Source organism: Malania oleifera, chromosome 7 (genome assembly GCF_029873635.1).
Source record: "Malania oleifera isolate guangnan ecotype guangnan chromosome 7, ASM2987363v1, whole genome shotgun sequence".
Classification (NCBI taxonomy): Eukaryota; Viridiplantae; Streptophyta; class Magnoliopsida; order Santalales; family Ximeniaceae; genus Malania; species Malania oleifera.
In genome coordinates, this window is record NC_080423.1 from 8,814,776 (window position 1) to 8,837,084 (window position 22,309).

The following is a 22,309-nucleotide window of genomic DNA, read 5'->3' on the forward strand; positions in this document are numbered from 1 at the left end:
GACCGAGTGCATCTATCAAGAATCAAACCTGCATTCTACCGCTTACCACTACTCCATGCCCCTGGGGCTTCTTTTATACATTTTGGTGAATAATTAAGTGAACCTCTCTTCAATTTAGAGTTTAGACAATACACCTCAAAAAAATATTCGTAGATGTTAATATAGATTTTAAACTTTACCAAATATTTAATTTTTGACATATTTATATTATTTTTTGAGTGAGAGATATTTGATAAAATCAAGTGTTAAGTGCTCCACATTGATTCAAATATAATTTTGTAAATCAATTATGAATTGAGTTTGAACCAAACAATAAATCTAAAATTTGAATTATTTTAATAAATATATGTTATTTTTTTCAATTTTAATCTTCTCAATACTTAACAGTATAAATGTTTGATAAAATTAATGAGCAACTATATAAGTTGATGTTTTTAATTTAACATAAATAATATTTTCTTGTCATCTATTTAATTGATAATTATAAATAAAAAATAATATAAGTTATTATTGAACAAAAATAAAATTTGTGATTTTAATTTTAATAATTGGGTATTGAGCTTTTTGTGATTTTCATTTTTTATAAAGGGATACGATTGAAAAATAAACCTTTGAATTTGAATCAGACATGTTTCTATGTTTGTACCTATCAAAAGAATTTTAAGAAAATTCAGAGTTGCTACCAAATACTCTTGTGTCAATCAAATCAAACAAACACCCCCTCAATTTTTTTGTCAAATTAAGAGAATGCATGCATCCTTTTGACAAAACTAAAAAACAAAATAAAAATTGTGAAATTTAAAAAAAATATTAAAAAAAATCAATGTCGCTCTCTCAAATTTCAGAGGTTGTTAAGTTTTAAAAACTTCAGGAATGTTACTATCTTTTTATCAAACTTAAGAGAATGTTAGGACTTGATTAGTTGTGGAAAATAATTTTCATTTCTTATTTTATTTTTTTAGAAAATTAAAAAAAAAACTTATTTTTTTCATTTTTACATTTATCGCGACGTCTCAAAAGCGAGGGTAACCCATGGAGGCGAAATTTTAAAAAATGATTTAATATTTTCGAAAAAATTGGATGATGGAGTCGTCACTAACCTTTTGGAGTATTGTTAGAACACGTGATTACCATTCAATTAAGGGTAAATTCGGTATGCTACGTATACCAAAGTAGGGATCGAGAGTTTGGTTATGTGAGGGGAAGGTACTAGCAACCCCTATATACCCATTCTACAAACGATACCTAATTAATTAAAAATTATCTCAAATTAAATTTAATAGTCTCTTATTTTACTCCCTTTGAACAATTACAAAACACCAATAAATCACATAAGTATTCACATTTTTTTTTTTTACATAGTATACTTATAATAATAGATCCCTTAGAACTAGGGCACGTGAAGCTTAAAAAGCCGATGCCCCCTTTTGAAATCATAGGGACAAAAATCAAGAAAATATTTTACGAAAATAGCTCCAAGATTTATTTCAAAAAGATTATAGAATTTTTTTAAAATATTAAGCAATATTTTAAAAAAAAATTAGGAGGTTTTGGGAACCATTTTCTTTCTTTTTTTTTTTGGATGAAAAAGTGTGCAAAAACAATTTTCTGACCTTTAAAATATTTTTCAAAAATTTTCTCTAATTTTCTGATTTTTTTTATTTTTCTATATTTTTCTTGAGTTTTTAAATAAATAAAATAATAGGGAAATAAATAAGGAAAATAATAAGAACCGGTTTGGAGGGAACCGGTCTGGGTCAAAGGCTAGGTCACGTGCCATCTTCTGGTGAAGCCACGTAGCGCACACAAAACATATATATTCAATTGTTCAAAACTCGTAGGCCCTGACGTCACAGTGACATCATTTGGCCACGTGTTGGCCACTGGGTGGGACGGTCAAAAAATGACATAGATCATTGACCTGGCACGATCCTACTGGTCAAGTAAAAGCACAGATCGGACGGTTGTGCAAGAGCCACACAACGTTCATCAAGTGTGGAGGAGAGGAAGCCACGTGTCGCACGCCGGTGGTTTCAAAGCCAAACATATAAAAGGTGAAATTTTGGGTTTTCGGCCATTTTTTGATTGCTCTCTCTCTCTCTCTCTCTCTCTCTCTCTCTCTCTCTCTCCTCTTTTGAAGAAGCTCTCTCAATCTCTCTTATCTTTTCTCTCTCGCCGAAGCTCTCTTCTCTCTCGCAGAAGCTCTCTTTTCTCTCGCTGAAACTGTAACGACCTGCTAAATTAACTAAGTTTTTTCCCCCTCTTTATAATAACAATAATTATTGTGAAATTCCATTTCTATGATACCTTTCTATATAAAATTAGTCATCCACCTACGCAGCAAGAAGCTAAAATCACACTACCACTACCTTATATAAATATGTACAATACCAGAGAGCTACAATGTTCCCAAACTATACATAAATGACTGTTTCCCAAAATACCCTCAACTAGGCTAGGGCTATATAGAAATACTCCCAAAAATACTTACTTTACTGACACGGCGGTACTGAAACCCCACTACCTGCGAGCCTGATCTACTCGCCTGGCAGGATCACCTGAAAAATATTAATTTAATGGGATGAGACGACTCTCAGTAAGATGAAATATGTTATTACTAGTGTGTGGCAAATGAGTACAATACTATGAAAATTTATTTCTATGTAAACATGTATAACTGAATATGTAAATACAGTACAAGTAATATAACCCACCACCTTTTATCATGTTGCTTAACATATCTGTATTTTAGGTTTCTATACATAATACTTTTAGTATATATAAATATATTCCTTGTTTCTGTGAAATTGTACATACATAATAATAACTGAAAATTTCTCTGGATGTATAAATGTATGTCATGATTTAACCCCTCATGACAGGGTTGTGCGGCCAGTAGGCGGGATCTATCATTGGCTGGCCTATCAGGATAAACCACTATACTCCGTCAATCTGATTGACCCTCCTCAACCCATATCTAATGGGGAGTCTGTCCACACGTGGGCACGATCGACTTATCTACCACGTATTATCTAAATAGGTGGTTGCACTTTATTCTATATATAGCAACGGTATCGTGCTCTGTAAACTGTATCTGTAATGGTCCATCAGGGTCTAATACTATATAATACATCTCTATATACAACTATCTGTTTTACCATGATTCTGTAATAACTGTATTAACCATGACGCTGTAGTAAACTATATCTATATCAACTATGTTTCTAAGATTAACTGTAAATCTGTGTGTCATGATACTATAAAACTATATAATCATGGTATTCTGAAAATGTTGTAAAACATATTCATTGTCCGTATATTTTGTATAACATAACTCTGAAAAATACTGTAAAACATGTTTTTGTACTATATCTATATTTTCAAGCCACACAGTAATTTAAAACATATTAAACATACTTGATAAACTGCATAAATTTCTGTTGTGAATAATAATCTGGTAAAAACGTATAATTTATACTAAAAACATACTAGAATTGCCTAACATAATATATTTCCCTTACTTGATTCCTATTAAAAACCCCTCACTGTGACAGGTCCTACACCCGCAAGGTTCTCCACTCAATACCCTAAAAACCATATATCTCAAAACAAAATATCATTATTTCTATGTCTACTGCATTTCCTACAACTTCTAGAAAGCCAAATTTCAATAAAAAGGTCTTACCCTGAATATGGGATGAAATCCAACTTTGTCCCACTGATGATCCGCTCCGGCAGACTTGGAGAGAACTTTGCCAGGAGCATCGTGGTGGCCTCAGATCGTCGATCCGGAGAATGACAGGGCCGAAATCAAAGAGAGAAGAGGGAGAGACCGTAGAGGAGAGAGAGAGGGCTTTTCTGCTGAAAATATCTACGTAAAATCCGAGTTTAACACTATTTATACTATGGAATTCATCGACGAGCCACGTTATCTCGTTGACGAGGCCAAGAAGAAGTTTCATCGGCAAACATCATCTCCTCATCAACGAAATTCAGAACTTAAAATGACCTCTTGGTATCTTCTCGTCGACAAAACTTGTCTTCGTCAACGAGACCCTCTTGTACCCTCGTCGACAAATCCCCTATGTTCGTCGACGAGAACCTGATAAATTTTCTTGGGTGTCGACTGCCTCCTTCTGTTACTATTTCCATTTCCTTTCCTCTTTATTATTTAAATACCATTATTCTTCGGGTCGTTACAGAAACTCTCTTTCCCTTCTCTAAAACTCTTTCTTTTTTATTTAATTTGAAAACCCTAGCTTAGATCTCAATGTCCTATAACTCCCTCTTCCCTCTTTTGTTTTTGAACGTTTTAAAACTCTAATTCAGGTTTTCGAACACTTGAGACTCTCTCTTCTCGCAAAAACACTCTCCTCTCTCTCTTAAACTCTCTTTTCTCTCTCTCATAAGCTCCCTCCTCTCTCTGAAACTCTCTTTCCTCTCTCTAAAACTCTATTTCCTCTCTCTGAAACTCTTTTTTTTTCTTCGATCTGAAACTTTGGATGATTTAGAACTCTACTTTCCATATTTCAGTTCTCCCCCCCCCCCCCCTTTTATTTGTTCAAGAAATCAGGAAACCTAACTCATGTTCTAACATTCCTATCTTAAACTGAAATGTTAGTCTTGTTCACTTTTACAATGGTGAACGGTTGAATGTTCGAAGGTGTTCTGAAGTGATGAAGCTCGATGCAAGGCCTAGGAGAGGGTTTGAAGATTTCAAAGCTAAGTATCCTTTTCCTCTTTTTATTTGTTGCTTTTTCTGAAGTCTGATGTGCGAATGTATGTGTGTTTGTTTTCCTTGTTGCGTGTGAGTTGAATGCTGGTTGTGCTTGGGTGATGTAGAAACCGCAATTTTAACCAAGCCGCCCCAAGAAGGCCTGGCATAATAAAAATTGCCCTTAAGTCCCAAATAAAGCCCTTTTTCAAAATTAAGCCCCTTGAGTCCTAAGTTATTAAAGTTGAGTGCTAATACGGTTATCTTAGTAGGGTCCTTTAATTTCAAATGTGATTTTCTTTATAGTAAGTCCAAGAATAAGTCCTATTTTCAAAGATTTTAATTTTAATTTTGAAAACCAAATTTTTAGTTAATCTCCTTAATTTAGTCCTTTAATTATGTTCAGTTAAAAATTGAGTGTTTCAGTAGCTGGAATCAGTGAATTTTTAAATTAAGTCTTTAAAATGTTTTGAACTAAGTTTTAGATCTTAAATTGAGCCCTTCAAATTTTGATTTAAGTCTTTCAAGTTTAAGGTTAGGTTTCTTAATTTTAAATCAGGTATTTGGTCGTGTTTTAAGGTTATGTTTTATTTACCAGTTGCTTTTTAGGGAGAGTTGGTCAACTGTGACATTTGTTTCTGGGTCATATTGCAAACATACGTCACATTTTATTGAAAAATGGAGGGGCACGTGTGCACACGTAAAGTACAAATACACAAGAAACATTATAGGAAAAATAAAATGCAAAAGCACACTTAAAACAAAATACAGGGAAAAGTACAAGGAAATAAAAGAAATATTACAAATAGTACAAACACATATTGCAGGGGAATGAACTCGGGGGTACATCCAATACAACAAACACATCAACCAAGAAAAAATACAAAAATTAATAAAAATACAAAAGCCTTCTAGTCCTTGTCTGCTAGCTGGATGTATCTTCCATTTCACTTGCGCACAAAGAAGAAATAATACATCAATTTGTTATCAAAAACGAATGCAAAATGGGAATTCACATGTGCAGGGAATCAAAATAGTTAAGAAAATATTCCCTGCTAGCATAAAGAATAAAAAGTGGAATTCTGTTGGTGAAGAATAAGTTTTGGTGCCAAATCAAGCCTCAAGACGCACTGTAGCAAAGGGAGGACAAAGCATTAGAAAAAACCCTATGGAAATTGAGAGGGAAAAAAGTTGAGCAATACTATGCAGAAATTGGGAGAGGACAAAATTAGAGTTAGAGAGACTCTGCAGGAATTAAGAGAGACTCTGTCGAATTAAAGAACCTCATAGAGAAATAGAAGTAGAGAAGTAGAAGCAGAGAAGCAGAAGCAGAAGCAGAGAACCTGAAGTAGAGGTTCGGAACCTCTCATTCAGAGCCAAGGAAGTAGGGTAGAGGAGCTGATTCAGAATCTCAAATACCAGATAGATACCGAGAGAAAGGAGGGAAGACAAAAGGAGAGAAGAAAGGGAGGTAACATCTAAATCTATCTTGCTTATCCTGTTCAAACCATATTGTGACTGTGTGACTGCAGGTGTTAACCCCCCAAGCCTCAGGTTCAAATTTGAATCTGAGCTTACCCTGAATTGAATTGGGGTTCGGATCCTCTGATCCAAACCTAGACCCAAACACCCTAACCCACACCGATGGTTTGAACCAAATCCAACTCCCATCTACCCAAACCCGAATCTAAGTCCTGGTTCTCACCCTCTTAAACCCTCAGGCCCGTTTTGTTTTAAAAGTTTAACTAAGCCAAACCCATTTGAAAACTCACCCCCTGGAGCCCACTTACATTTTTTTAAAGCCCTAAGCCCAATTTTAAATACCCCAAGCCCGATTTGTTTTAAAAACAAACCCTGAGCCCATTTCAAAACTTGATCCCCCTGAAGCCCATCTCTAACTTTCAAAACCCTGAGCCCATTGTTAAACTTGACCCCCCCCCCCCCTGAGGCCCATCTTTAAGTTTTTAAACTCACCCGAACCTATTTTAAAAACTAACCGAACCCAATTTAAAAATAACTCAGAAGCCCATCCGTTTTTTTAAAATACCCTAGGCCCATTTACTTTTTTTAAAAAACTAAACTAGCTTATTTGTTTTTAAAACCAACCCAACCCAATTCCATTTTAAACAAGCCCCTGGCCCATTTTAAATTTCAAACCAGCCATTTAAAAAAAAAAAAAACTTTAACCCAAGGCCAATTTTAAATCAATCGGCCCTCACTTGTTGTCAAAATTAAACCAACCCACTTTTAAATCAAACTGAGGCCCAAGTTAAAAAAAAAACTAGCTCGGCCCACCAGATCTTAAAACACACTTGAGGTCCAACTTGAAGCTAACCCAAAGCCCCCAAGCCCATACTAAACCAAGCCCACCAAGATCAACACATGTCTCAACCAACTTGGGCTTACCCGAGTTCACAACCCACCAGGTTGACTCGTGCGAATCAACCTGGGTGTGACCCACCGAGTTGAAGACGAGTTAACTCGTCTTCACCCCCAACCTTGCAACAAAAACCCAAACCCTTCTAACCAAAAACCCTAGAAACCAGAACACCATCACATTCAGACCACATACACATTCAGATGCTCAAATCCAAAACTTTACAATAGCAAAAACAGACAAAATTTATATACTTATCTTTTAGGAGGGGGTTTCGCATTGAGCAGATCTCAAGTTCAAAACTCTTGTTTGGTGGTTTGCAATCCGCCTTGTGTGTTTGAACTGCATCCAAGCCACGAACTTAAGCCTCAAGGAGAGATCTGCGTAGAACCTTCGGGCTCTTTTCCATAGTAAACAAAGAGGGTTGAGGATCTGAGTTCTTCTCAAAGAGTGCGTACACAGAGAGCAAGATATGACAGGCTAGGGTTTTGGGAAGCTTGGGGTTTTTTATCCCAAAGAGAGAACTCGAAGGACCTCAAGATTCCAGAAAGTTGAGAATCCTTAGGAGAGAACAAAAGCTAAGAGAAAATAGGGTCAAGGCTTTTTGGTTTAGGGTTTCGCAAGGAGAGAAGTAGAGAAGGGGATTGAAAGAAAGAGTAGGGCAAGTAACAGAAACCTTAGGGTTTCTGAGTGGGTTCGCAGAGGAGAAAGATGAGAGAGAGAAAGGGGAGAGACAGGAGAGATCAAGTGAGAGCTTCGAGTGAGGAGAGTTGCAAAAAGGAATATCTCAAAAACCCTAGGGTTTCTGAGTCTGGTTCGTGAAGAAGAATAGAGGAGGAAAAAGAAGAGAAGAGGGAGAGAGGATTGCTGTGAGAGTGGGAAAGTGAAAAATGAGAGAAGAGAAAAAAATTTAGTTTTTATAAGTTTTGCTTAGAGACCGCAGGATTCTAACACGTAGCCTGTCATCGCCCGTTAGATCAAAAGACCATGTGGTCTCCTAGGAATCATTAGACGTGTGTTTTCTCTCATCGCACCAGATAAGGCCATGTCATAGATTCGGGTGTGCCTCATTTTCTGCCACAAGATCAAGGGTCCTCCACACGGTCACGATTCATCCACATCAGCGATCCGTGTTCACCTCACCATCCACCGTTGGATCACCGCTCCTCATCAACAGCCAAGATTGCCTCGGGTTAGTCAACTCCTTGAGCACCACTCCACCATCTGATCAACGACACATGGCAAGCTTGTCCCCCATGTGCCTTGCCCCACGCGGCTCCCTGCAGGCCGTTGGATCCCAATGTTCAATGGACACTCAGGATCACACCACTACGCTGATCCTCACCTGCACGTGTCCCCTCATTTACCAAACACCACATGGCCCTGACCAGGCCTTAAACCGATTTCCCCCAAACCGGTCAATGTTTGACCAATTCGTTCTCCTGAACCTGTTTTCACCGGTTTTCTCTATTTTATTTAATTACTACTATTTAAATGCTTCAATAATTCATGAAAAATTCAAAAAAAATCATATAAAAATACAGACAAATACAGAAAAATCCACAAAAATATATATTTTTTGTTTTGCACTTGAAAAATCTCAGAAAAAATACCATAAAAATTCATAAAATTTACAAAGAATTCTCAAAAATAATTTTGAAATTAAAAATTTGTTTTTGCACTTGAAAACATTTTAAAAAATTCAAAAATATTTTGAAGTAAAAATTTTGTTTTGCACTTTAGGAACTTTAGAAAAAGTACACAAAAATTCTAGGAAAATATTTTTAACTTTCACTATTTTCTTTAATTATCTTTGTGCTATTTAAAATTCAGGAAAAATAGGAGGAAATCACCAAAAATCCAGAAAAATATTTTTGAGGTCTCGAAAATTGTTTTCATCCCGAATGAGTCCAAAAAACTCCCAAGGTTACAAAAAATATATTTTTCCTTAGAAAAATCCTACAAATTCTAAAAACCTGGGAGCATATTTTTGTAACCTACTTTCAAGATTTTCATATCCCAATGATTTCAAAAGGAGGCATGAGCTCTTCGAAGTACGGTATGTCCCGGTTCTGAGGCAATACTTATATAGTATTTACTTTGTGTTTTTCTTCATAACTTTTGAAAGAGAGTAATTTCAAAGGCTTATTAAATTTAATTTGTGGGATAATTTTCAATTAATTAGGTACCGTTCGTAAAACGTACGTGTAGGGGGTCCTAATACCTTCCCCTCGCGTAACTGAACTCCCGAACCCGAATCTGGTAATGCACACTGATTCTACCCTTAATTTGGTAGTAATCAAGTGTTCTAACCACACTAAAAGGTTGGTGCCGACTCCATCACACCTTTATTTTCCAAGAAAATATTTTCAAAACCACCTTATCCCAGTTTGCGTTGGGAACGTCGCGACAGGTGATTTAGGATTTCATGTTTGGAAGTTTAGGGTTCAAGGATGAGTTGACTCGTATGAACCCTAACCCAGTGAGTTGAGACTGGGTTGACTCACACGAGTCAACCAGAAGGCTTGTGTGGACTCGGCTAGGCCTCGAGTAGGCTTGGTGGGCTTTGACACGTGTTGGGCTCAGTTAAGAATTTGCAGCCTTGGGTTTTAAAATGGATATGGGCTAGAGTTTGAAAATGTTTGGGCTTTGTGTTTAAAAATGTTTTGTTAGCCTTGGGTTTGTTAAAAATGGGCTTCAGATATTTTAAAAAAATAGGTGGGCTTGGGTTCCTTTTAAGTAGGCCTTGGGTGTTTTAAAAAAACTGGATGGGCTTGGTTTTCTTAAAAAAAAAAAAAAAAGGCTTGGTTGTTTTTTTTTTTTTTTTTTTTCTAAAAAAAATTGGCCTGTTTGGTTTTTAAACGGTTGGGCTTGAGTTAAGAAAAATGGGCTTGGTTTTTCAAAGCAAGTTGGGCCTTATTTTAAAGCATGTTTGGCCTAGGATTTTAATAAAAATGGGCCTGAGTTTTAAAATAAATAGGCCCGGGAGTTTTTTAAAAAAGGGGTTCTTGGGCCTCAAGCTTTGGTTTAAAAAGAACAGGCTTGGGTTAAAAAGGATTGTTGGGCTTTTGGATTTGAATACGGATACGGTCCTAGGTTTAAAAATGTTTGGGCTTAGGGGAGGTTTAAAATAGGTTGGGCCTGGGGTTTTAAAAAACACGGTTTGGCCCTCGTATTTGGTTCGAAGGAGTCTGGTCTAGGGCTTAGTTCAGCTTTAGTGCTGGGGTTGGTTCGGGTATGGGTTAGAGTCTGGTTTAATGTTTGGTTTGGTGCTTAGTTCAAAGGAACTTGGTTGGGATTCGGTCGTTCCTCGGTTCAGTAGGAGTTGGATGAGTTTAGTTTGGGGTTCAGCTCAGAGGAGTTTGAGTTCCTGCACTCAGAGTCTCACATACATTTCAACATGTAGGTTAAAAACAAGAAGGAATAGCATGTAGTTTACCTTCAATCTTCCACTCCTCCGGTCTTTTTTTCTTGCCTTTGAATATGTCTGTATCTATCTAGAGGTCCTTCTGGGGACCTCTGAGTTGGCTTTTGGATTCTGAATGGGAGAGCACTACGAAGTGCTTTCTTGAGGGATTGGCTCCAACTTGTGAGAGCTTTGCGAGGTTGTTGCAATTTGAACACTTCAGGAACTCCTTTCTGCCTCTGTCTGCACTTCTTACTGTCAGTCTGTGTCTTTTCTCTCAATCTCTCAGTTGTGTCTCTCAATTGCTCGATTGCGTGTTAATTGCACAATCCTCTTCCTTCTATTCTCGCCTCCCAATGTCTGTGCGAGACTCCCTGGTTATAGGGTTGGTTTAGTTTCCTTCTTTCCTTCCCAGCAAAGAACGATTGCTGGCTTTCCCTCTAATAGAAATTCGTTCCAACAGAAATTTGTTCCCCTATTCCCGCGATTCGGTTAATTCTCCAATTAATGGAGATTTGGGTGCACATGTTTATTTTGCATTTTCATTTAACATCACTAATTTTTCTTTTTGATTTGGCGAACAGGACCTCGAGATGCTTTGGAATATGCCTGCGAACTCAACTGAATATTTTTATTTCCCTGTAGTTCCTTTTCCAGTATTGTACTGTATTTCTATGTAACTCCCTTTATTGTGTTGTATTTCCCGAATTTCCTTGTACTTCATGATTTGGGCACGTGCCCACTAAATGAAATTTTTGATCATGCATACTCGAGACTTATTCACACAAAAAAACAAATAGGAGTTAAAATTGAGAGTTCACTTCAAACAATTTTCAATTAACCCATAATTTTGACAAGGCGAAATGATTTTACAAAAGAAATCCCTAACACCAATCATGATGTGGTCTTGAAATCAATGGTTAAGGATATGATTTGGTGGGTAGTCAACTTAGGATTCCTACTACTCATGCATGAATATGAATTAAAAATTCAAGGACCTTCAGTTAATCAACCAGTTTTGCCAAGGCAATGATTTTAAAATTTCCTAACCTCACTTAAATTTCCATGACAGGATTTTGAAAGAACTGATTAGGAACACTTACGATCATGGCTAAGTAAATCAATTGCAGTCCTATTGAACAGTTAATCAACGATGCCCAACCCCAACCTTCAAAATCTGAACTAATTTGAATTGGAATTCTTGTTTCATAACTGAAATGACCTTGTAAAAATTAGGGTGCCTACAACATTCATTTGTATGAAATAAATGAACTATTATAAACAATTTTCCCCCTATTTGCTTGTAAAAACAATTTATTTTTCATTTATAATTTTTCGAATAGTTATAAAAATGCCACCTTATTTATAATTTTTCAAATTTATATAGAAAAATTAGAAAATATTTTTTTTCATAATTTTTCTAGGTTTTTAACTCACTATTTGCATATTGGAACATGGAATCCCGATCTTACACTTTAATTTGTGTGGATTATGCATAGATTTTTTTTTTTCTAAATAAACACAAGTTCCAAATTCAAATACTAAAACTCATGATTACAAATATTACCTTATATAAATTTTAAAAAATTGGAAAACTAGTTGTCTTTCTTGTGATTATTTTGAAATCTAAAAATAAAAAAAATTATTTAGCACATTTAAATAAGTTATTTATTTTCTACCTTTTAATATAAATCTTGAAATTTAAAAAATCAATCAATTTTTTGTATAATTTTTTGGAAAATTAAAAATTAAAAATATTCTCGACAAAAAAAATGAGCCATTAATGTCTTTTATCCATTTTTTTTTTATGTCTAATCCTTTTTTGGCGCATTTAATGCCTATATTGACTTTCAGGTCACACGACATAAGGTAGTCAAATTTATCATCCTTTAATATTTTACGTTCATTTAAAGTTTCTATTTTCAAATCTTTTAAGTTGAATGTGTCAAGTTTTAACCATTAAAATGTATTATGATAAACCAAAATAATTCAATGTGAGTACAATTTATATCCATTCAGCCTTTTAATATAGAATGGTATACCGATCCAAAATTTTGCAATTTCCATAGTGTATATGTGGGGAAAAAAAAACTACTTGTGAACTAGAAACACAAATAAAAGTATTAATTAAAACACATCAAAGAGAAATACTTAAAAATAGTAAAATCAACTCACAAAAAAATGGCACTTGTATTCTACTTGCAATGGAGTTCTTATTGGTTAAATGGTACCTAATGTGTGATATATATTATTCTACCAATCAACTCCTCTTATGAAATATTAAGCATCTTCTAAAATTGAACATTTGCTTTGAACCTCTACCTTATTTCATAAAATTCATTCTTTATTTGCATAAATACTATGAAATGACTGGTTTATTTGTTGATGGCTCTCACTAACAATCGTAAACGCTACTAACTTACATGTAATTTGTTACATTTTGGACTAATGTGGTTAGCCAAAAGCTTTCGGCCTATCAAATGTGTCATGAAACATAATGGTAGCAGATTAGTCATTGCAATTGCAATTGTTGGAAATACTAAGCTAACTAAAGGCACAAAAGTAGAGGGTAAGTTTACTATTGAGCTTGTTTGACAACTTAAATTCTTTTAGTTGGTAAACTCAACAAGAAGCACTCCATGTTAGGGATCTAAGAACAATAATCACATACACAAGCAAAACAATTATACAAAATAAGAACACCAGGATTTACATGGTTGGTCTAATCTGACCTACGTCACAGAGCACATCGAATTAACTATAATCTAGGAGAAAAATTAAAGGAGGAGACACACACTCAACTTAAATCTTCTCACACTTTTCTCTCTCTCACCTTCAGCATTCTCACACTCCTCGCTCACTCTCTTGCACAATTCACACAACACAAATGCTCTCATTTATAGATACATAGGATAGATAAAGAAGGAAATAAGTTATTGCATTTTAATGGGATAAATGAGCGCAAGGACATTATCATTCTAGCGCATGAAAGTTGGCTCCTCCATGACTCTCATTCTCATTTGCAGCTCATCATCATCAAGACCATTACAACTCATATTTATTTCTCTGTTTCCATATTTACTTAATAATCTCCCACTTGGAGACGGAGACACCATCTCAACTAGTAAATAGATAAATGATGTGCTCAAATATGTTTTCAAATATGAAGACCAACTGAAGTTGAGCACAACTTTAGCTTCTCTATAGTCACTTGCTACCTTGGATTTTTTTTCAGTGTCAACATTTCATCCTCTAATAAAGATCTAATGAAATGATAACGTAATCCAATGTGTTTGGTTTTGGAATGAACTACAGAGTTCTTTGCTAGATGTATCGCACTCTGACTATCACTATGCAAAACATTTCTCTCCTACTTTATTCCGAACTCTGTCAACAAACCTTGAAATCAAATAATCTATTTACTGGCTCCTATTACTGCTACGTATTCAACTTCTATAGTGGATAAGACATTAATCTTTTGTATCTGTGACATCCAACTAACAGTTGTTATACTAAAAGTGAACACATATACAGTGGTACTTCTGTGATAATCAATTTCACCAGCAACATCGGCATCAACATATCCTTGAATTTTCAAGTCTCCTTTGCCGAAACATAGGCACTTATCAATAGTGCCACGTAGATATCTCAAGATCCACTTCACTACTTCCCAATGAGTCTTCCCTAGATTTGACATAAACTTGCTGACAACTCCCACTGCTTGACTAATGTCTAGTCTGGTACCAACCATGACGTACATGAGACTTCCAGTAGCTAAGGCGTAAGGTACCTTAGTTATGAAGTCCTTCTCTTCATATGTCTGGGGAGCCTGATCCTTGGAGAGACGGAAGTGATCGGCCAATGGTGTATTTATTGCTTTGGCACTGCTCATATTGAATCTCTATAAAACACAGCTAATATACTCCGATTGAAATAACCGCAACGTTCCCTGTTGCTTATCTCTAGAGATTTGCATCCCAAGTATCTGCTTGGCTAAACTCAAGTCCTTCATGTTAAACTCCTCTGATATTTGCCGCTTCAATTTCCTGATCTCTTCTATATCTGGTCCTGCAACTAACATGTCATTGACATATAGCAATAGTATGATATAGTTAGACTGATACCTCTTGAAGTAGCAACAGTGGTCGACATTACAATTCTGAAAATCTTTCCTGCGCATAAAGTTATCAATTTTTTTGTACCATTTCCTAGGAGCTTGTTTGAGACCGTACAAGCTCTTCTCCAATCTGCACACAATATCCTTTTTACTTTTTACTGAGAAACCTTCTGACTGTTGCATGTAAATCTCCTCATCAAGATCATCGTGAAGAAATGCAGTCTTCACATCCAACTGCTCGAGATGCGGGCCCTCTGAGGCAACAATGAGTAAGACTGATCTGATGGCTGTTAACTTCACAACTGGTGCAAAGATGTCAGTGTAGTCAATTCCTTCCTTTTACTCGAAGCCTTTGACTACCAATTGGGCTTGTACCTCTCGGATCCGTCATGCTCCTCATTGATCCTATACACCCACTTGTTGTGAAAAAGCCTTCTTACATTTGGGTAACTAAGCTAGTTCCCACATTTTATTGGAGTTGAGGGACTTTATCTCATCCTTCATTGCAAGCTCTCACTTGCTTGAATCTCCCGTTTGATATGCTTCATCATAGCATCCGGGTTCTCCTCCATCTGTAAGAAGTAAATAATTCATATACCTTTTATTTGGTACATGTAGTCGAGAAGATCTCCTAAGCTCCGGAGCTGGAGTAGGAGGCGGTGGTGTGACAATCTGCTCCACAGGTTCCTTCGCCTAAGGAATCTCGATGTTTTGCTATTGTGTCTCCTCTGCCTAAGGATTCTCGGTGTGTTGTTTCCTGACATCATCCAACTCTACATAGGTTGTTTCATTCTGAACTAGTTTTGTGAGTTTTGTTGGTTCTGTTGTGTATTTGTCTTTGTACATCACCTTTTCATTAAAGATCACATCTTTGCTTCTTATCACCTTCTTGTTTTCATTGTCCCAAATGCGATACTCATACTCATCTTCACCGTAACCAACAAAGGTGCATTTCTGGGACTTTGAATGAAACTTGTTTCTGACATGATCATTAAAATGCACATATGCTACACAACCAAAAAATTTCAAATGTGAAAGTTTTACCTCTTTTTCACTTCATACCTCTTTTGGTAGACTATAGTCCAACGGTACTAATGGACTCCTGTTAATCAAGTATGCTATTGTGTTGATTGCTTCTACCCAGAACGATGATTACGCGTCAAAACTGCGTAATTGGGCGTTTAACCCGGGCTTTACGGTTTATATTTTTAATTAAATGTCCAAAATTGTCCAATATTTTAATAAAGTGCCAAAATCATCATTCTTGAACTTTATTGCACAATTTATGAAGTTTTGGTAATTTTTTGTCGCAAGCAAATTAACGGGAACCAAAACCGACACCTGTTCGTATTTCATGCATAACTTTTCCGTCCAAGCTCCGATCGAGACGATTCAAATTTTTGGAGAAAGAGGAAAGGATCATCTAAGACTTTCATGTTTTGAGTTTTGTGAGATACGAGCTCCAGAAGAGCAAAATTTGCAATGAACAGAGAATAAATAAAATGAAAAAAATTAAAAAATATATACTTGAATGGATATTTGATGTGACCCGGCCATGCATGGCCGGGTCGGGTTGGCTAATCTGGGTAGGGTTTCTTCTTTTTTCTCTTTTTAAACCCCTCCTCCAGCACAGCCCTCTTCCTTCTCGGCTCTTCTTCTTGTTGTTCTTCTTCTTCTTCTTTGGTTTGGTATTTTTTTTTTCTGAATTGCTGTTTTTCTCCTTCTCGTTCTCTCTTATCCTTCCTTCTTTCTTCCTCTGTTCTTTTCTCTTTACTTCTTCCTCTTCCCCTGTATCCCTCTGTTCCTTCTCTCGGCCAGCCAGCAACACAGCACAGGCCGAGCCCCTCTGCTGCAACCCGTGACACACCACCAGCAGGCCATCTCAGCTACCAGCAGCAATAGCTTCCTCGGCCTCCCAGCTAAACCAGCACCTCTTGGCCAGCCTTCTAGCCGTGGCAGCCCTTGTTCCACCAGCTTCTCCACGGCCAACTCCAGCCTTCATCACAGGCCGAGCCCCTCTGCCGCAACCCGTGAACAACACCAACACCAGCACATGCTCTGTTTTACTCTCCCTCTCTCATCTCCTTCTTCTTCTTGTTTTTATTTATTTATTTATTTCATATTAATTGTTATTTTGTTTTTTTTACTCATTGGATTTTATTAAAGACTTGTTTTTTATTCTTTTTTTCCTTTATCATTTATTTAGATGCACTTTCAATTATAGTTCTTTTAGTATTAAAGTTTATTGATTTTATGTGTTTAATTAATGAAGTCTAAGATAAAAATAAATAAAAAAATATAGAAAACTAAAATAAAATACAAAGTTCGTGTTTTTATTTCTTGTGTCACGTTATTGTTTAGGTTGATTGATAGTCTAATTTTAATTCGAGTTCTGTGTTCATGTTAAAGGTCCAATTTTTATTGCGCGTGTGTGCATATTTGATTGAGTTTCCATTGCATACTCTATTTCCTTGTTTGAAGTTGCCATTTTTAATTAATGCATGTTTTAGTGCTTCCTTAAGTAGGTTAGGGTTTCCATTCTTACTTTTTAATTTAGTGAATGTTAGTTTTAGGGTTTAAATTGCGTGTTATTTAATTTGTCAAAAGTGAAATTGAACAATTTTGAGATCCCGAATCTGAACTGAGTTCAGTGCATTTTTAATTTCGATTGGAAAGACGTAAAATCTGAGATTAAAACGTATTCCCTGAGGAGACGATCTAGCCCTTGGGCTTAATATTACACGACAGAACTCCTATACTTGGGATAGCTTCCGAGCTGCTCATTTTTCGAGTGAGTCAAACGACTTTGGTAAGCCTAACTGCATATGCATGCTTCTGACTCTTTCAGTCAATGATTGGTTCATCCACTCAGCTATGTCGTTGTGTTGAGGCATACGTGACACAGTTCTTTCCATCCTGATACCATGCTTATAGTAGAATTTCTTGAACCTGGTGTCTTTATACTCACCATCGTTATCGGTTCTCAGTTTCTTGATTTTCAAATCAGTTTCATTTTCAACCATTGCTTTCCAGATCTTGAAAGCATTAAAGACATCAGACTTGTATTTCAGAAAGTAAACCCATACCTTTCGAGAATGATCGTCAATAAATGTCACGAAGTAATTCTTTCCACCTATGGATGAGACGATCATCGGTCCCCACACATTTGAGTGGACTTGTTCAAGTCTCTCCTTCTTTGGGGTACTAGTCTATGTCTGGAAACTGACCCTCTTCTATTTCCCAAGTATGCAATCCTGGCATATATCAATCTCTACTGACCATAGATCACTTACCCTTCCCTTTGAGTGCATCACCCTGAGTCCCTTCTCACTCATGCGATGAGTCATTGATGCTAAATGTTGCTATCGTCATTTCATGTCGTAAATGAAATAGACATATATGTAATAGAAGTCACATAAAGCGTTTCACTTTTCTTACCTTGTGCAATCAACAATGCGCCCTTTGAAATCTTCCATTCATCACCAATTAATGTTGTGGTGTATCCCTCATCTGCCAATTGTCCAACTAAGATCAAGTTCTTTCTCAGGTCTCGAATATACCTGACATCCTTCAGCGTCCATACTAACCCGTTCATCTTGATCTTCACAATTCGAATGTGTGTCTTACCGAAGTCACCTAGTGTATACTCCTCTAAGCAATATTTACTGCAAATGGCATGAAATGAGGCTCCATAGTCTAAAACCCAAGACTCCTTCTTGCTCTCTAAAGAGCATATAAATATATCACCTTCTTCTGAAGCAACATTTGCTTCTGTCTTAGTCTCATATTCTTTTCTTAGAACTTTGCACTACTTTCTGAAATGATTGAACTTTCCACAGTTCTAACACTCAATGTTCTTTGTGCCCTCGGAACCTCAGGGATTTCTAGATTTGGACTGCTTGGTCCTAAATTTTTTGCGATTGTTTGATCGTCCATGTTCGCTTCCTTTCCATGAATCTCTTCTTCGGCTTTCCATGTTCAAGGCTGAACTTGAAGTGGAAGCACTGTTTGACTACATCCTGATCTCTTTCATCAAAATCACGCTGACGACTTCATCAAAATTTAGTTTTGATTTTCCTGCAGAACTACTGATCATAGTAACAATACCTTTCCAACTCTGAGGCAACTGACTAGAATCAGTAAGGCACGGATCTCAATGTCAAACTTGATTTCAACTGAGGCGAGTTAATCTGACAGCTCGTTGAAATTATTCAGATGTCTACTAAAACTTTCACCTGCGGACATATTTATGGTAAATAACTTCTTCATTAAGTGTACCTTATTGGCGACTGATGACTGCTCGTACATATTGGAGAGTGCATCCATAAGAGACTTAGTGGTTGTCATCTACTTGATATTGAAGGCAACAGACTTTGCCAACACCATCCTGATAGCTCTGAGAGCTTTTCGATCAAGCAACTCCCACTTGTCTTCCGTCATTGAATCTTGCTTTCCTTTTAATGGTAAGTGCAACTCCTTACCAAACAAGTAGTTCTCAATTTGCATCTTCCAGAAACCGAAGTTGGTGCTGTTAAACATCTCAATCTTTGAGTTCTTTTCATTTGACATCTTATGTAACGACCCAAAAAATAATGGTATTTAAATAATAAAGAGAGATGGAAATGAAAACAGCATCAGAAGGAGGCAGCCGACTTCGTCAACGACATCACATTTTGGATGGAATAACCCAAAAGATTTTCCACAAGGCCTCGTCAACGAACACATAGAGTTCGTCAACGAGTGCATAACAGGGCCTTGTTGACGAACACAAGGAGTTCGTCGACGAGTGCATAAGGGACCTCGTTGATGAAGCTACGACTTGTCGACGAGAAGGTACCGAGAGTAGAATTTGGGCTACTCTGAGATGAAGAGCAAGGTTCGTCGATGATATTACTTAAGGACTTGTCGACGAGATGACGTGGCTCGTCCATAAATCCCACAGTATAAATAGTGAAAACTCGGATTTTTATCCTAATTCAGTGCAAATTACCCTCTCTCTCTCTCTCTCTCTCTCCTCTCCTATGGCCTCTCCCTTTTCTCTCTTCGATTTTGACCCCGTCAGTAGCCGGATCAACGATTTGAGGCCACAATGATGTTCCTGGCGGAGTTCTCTTCAAGTCTGTCAGAACGGATTGTTGGTGAAACGAAGTTGGAATTCATCCCAAATCTAGGGTAAGGTCTTTTATTCAGTTTTTGGCCTTCTGGCAGTTGTAGGAAATGATGTAGGCTAAGAAATATTGATGTTTTGTTGTAGGATATATGATTTTCGGGGTGTTGAGTGGAGAACCCTACGGATGTAGGACCTATCTCAATAGAGGGATTTTAACAGAAATCAGGTATGGGAAATATGCTATGCTAGATAATTTTACTAAGTTCAGTATAAATTATACGTTTTTTTATCAGATGATTATTCACATTAGAAATTTATACAGTTTATCATTTATGTATAATATGTTTAAAATTTTTATGTGGCTTAAGGATATGGGTATAGTAAAGAAACAGGTTTTACAGTATTTTCAGAATATGATTTACAGAATATACAGCCAATGGTTATGTTTTATAGTAATTACAAAATACCATGATTATACAGTTTTCAGTACCATGATTATACAGTTTATAGTACCATGATTATACAGTTTTCAGTACCATGACTAACAAATTACAGTTCAGTTCATAGATACAGATGATACAGTTACAGTTTATTTCATTGTCATGGTTTATACAGTTATTACAAAATCATGGTAAAACAACTAGTTATATATAGAAATATATTATATAGTATCAGACCCTGTTGGACCACACAGTTACAGAGCACGATATCGTAGCTACATACAGTTTACAGAGTGCAACCACCTATTTAGATAATACGTGGTAGTAGGTCGATCGTATAGTGCCCTGACGTGGACAGGCTCTCCATCAGATATGGGTTGAGGAGGGCAGATCAGACCGAGGGAGTAGATAGAGAGGCCTCAGTATTGCCCTGAAGGTAGTGTGAGTATTTTTGTATAGCCCCAGCCAGTTGAGGGTATTCTGGGAAAACAGACATATGTATATTTTGAGAAACACTTTAACACTCTAGTATATATATAACTACGTATGGTTATGTTTATTTGATTTCTGCTTCTTGCTGCTTAGGTTGATGATTGGGTTTAATCCAGTATGGTATCAGAGTAATTTAAATGTTATAGTATAAAATAAAATAAAAACCTATTTAATAGCAGGTCGTTACATCTCAATTCGTTAATCTAGAGATAAAATTAGCTCAAGCAGATAGCACGGTTAATTTCAGAATGGCAAAAAACCTTAGAAATGACTTAATTCGTTCAAAAAACGAACCTGAAATGACTCCGAAAACTTGGTCAAACCTTCTGGTCAAAATCGATCAACTTTCCGTTGAACTTAACAAAATATTCCTAACACTGTTACTGACGCTGTTACTTGGCTGCTGACGTGGCAAGTGGGGGTTCATGGATGACGTGAATGTTGACGTGGCAAGTGGGCCTATAGATGACGTGGCAGTTGACACATGTCTGCTGACGTGGCTTTGACACAACGCTGATAAGGATGCTGACTTAGCTCTACTGACACGGCACGACAACATCACGTTGAAGTGGGTTGACTGATGATATGGCAGTGGAGCCTAGTGATGATTGTGCTAAATTACACCAGGTAAATTTTTAGGGAAGTGGGGGGTCACAATGGACCGCCTAAGTCCCACTTTCCTAGACATAATTTTCTTTAGACACGTAATTACCACAATATAGCTCTTGGGACCTCCGATCTGGCAACTTTGCTCCGATATGACAATTTTGCTCTGATTTGGTGACTTTTCTTCTGATCTGACTTTGATACCAATTGTTAGGGATTTAGGAGCAATAATCACACACAAAAGCAAAACAAATACACAAAATAAGAACACCAGAATTTATGTGGTTCGGACTAATCTGACCTACGTCCACGGAGCACATCGAATTTACTATAACCTGGGAGAAAAATAGAAAGAGACACACACTCAACTAAACTCTTCTCACACTTTTCTCTCTCTCACCTTCAGCACTCTCACACTCCTTGCTCACTCACTTGCTTGCACAATTCACACAATACAAATGCTTTCATTTATAGATATGAAAGTTGGCTCCTCCGCAACTCTTATTCTCATCCGCATCTCATCATCATCAAGACCATTAAGACTCATATTTATTTCTCCGTTTCCATATTTGCTTAACATTCCATTATGTTTGTATGACTTTTACTCTTGAGATTTTGGATTAGATGTGTATCTGACATGGATTAAACTTGAACAAAGTCTAAGCTATTGAATAAAGTATCATTAAATTAGAATTGTGAGTTGTGATTTTTTTGTGGGAGGGAGGGTGTTCTTTATCATTTGGGAGACATCTTTATCACTTGCCACTGATATGCCCATAATAATCTAGCTAATGAAGGCAGGTCAACACCAATCTCGCACTTTGTCCGGGTTTGACATTCTGACGAGTGATTAGCTCCGACCCAATAAAGAGGAAGAGAGATCCACGCCCACGCCCTTAATAACCGAGTAATAAGTGCACACACTTATTGCTAGAGAGCAATTCACGCCTCCGTGCAATAAATCCGAGCCAACCGACGGTCAACTCGAGCCCCTATAAGAAGGGATTTGGAGAAAAGGTAAAGGGAAGTCATTCAACACAATTATAC

The 22,309-nt window shown here is 36.7% G+C and overlaps 1 long non-coding RNA gene across 1 annotated transcript; it reads right to left on the reverse strand.

Annotated features, from left to right (window-relative positions):
- Positions 1-2,348: 2,348 nt before the first annotated feature.
- On the reverse strand, positions 2,349-11,253 carry LOC131159976 (uncharacterized). The gene is made up of 2 exons (XR_009137901.1): positions 10,531-11,253; positions 2,349-2,558 (listed from the first exon to the last, which is right to left on the reverse strand). It is a non-coding gene; the product is annotated as an uncharacterized LOC131159976 (long non-coding RNA).
- Between the last annotated feature and the right edge of the window lie 11,056 nt (positions 11,254-22,309).